Genomic DNA, 779 nt, shown 5'->3' on the forward strand with positions numbered 1-779 from the left:
ACATCCAACAAACATGGTCCGCTAATCCACCGTTGCCGAAGGATCGCATTAATTCAAGTTAAGAACCAACTGTGAACACCCCTGGATACCGCGGTATCTATGTTGGCATCTGAAGGTTTGGGATTGACTAAGTGTTCGTTTACGCATGTGCAACTACTTCCCTTTCCCCCTCCATGCACTGTGCTTTATCGACCTCACAATCAGTTACGAACATGAAGGCACCGTAGACAAAGATTACACCAATGAAGAGTAGGCTGACATGCACTTTATATATGACAAAGAGAATGGCAGTGCCCTTGAGGATGCAAGTTTGTATGAAGAAGCTTCTCTTAAACGCAGACAGCCCCACAGGCATACATTCAGTCGGTTACATCAGTGTCTTAGAGAAATCGGGAGTTTCGCACAGCACGAGCGACAACATCGACTCGGATCCATAACACCTGATGTTGAGGAAACAGTGTTACGCATTGTACACCTACGTCCGAGTACTTCAACAAGGGGGATTGCCACCCAAGAGCGAGACCTGAGTCATAGCAGTGTGTGGCGGATTTTACATGGGCAAGCATCTCCAGCCAGTGCAAGCACTTAGCAATGCAGAATTCCCTCCTAGAGAGAATTTCTGCCAATGGTTACAACAACAATGTATCCTGAATTCCCTTTTTGTAAGCAGTATTTTTAACTACCACAACTGTCACATTTGGTCCGACGTCAATGCTAATGCAATACACGTATCACATCAGCAGCGTTATTCGTTGAACATCTGGGAAGGTCTGCTCGGA

Source organism: Schistocerca americana, chromosome 3, assembly GCF_021461395.2.
Source record: "Schistocerca americana isolate TAMUIC-IGC-003095 chromosome 3, iqSchAmer2.1, whole genome shotgun sequence".
NCBI classification, from domain to species: Eukaryota; Metazoa; Arthropoda; class Insecta; order Orthoptera; family Acrididae; genus Schistocerca; species Schistocerca americana.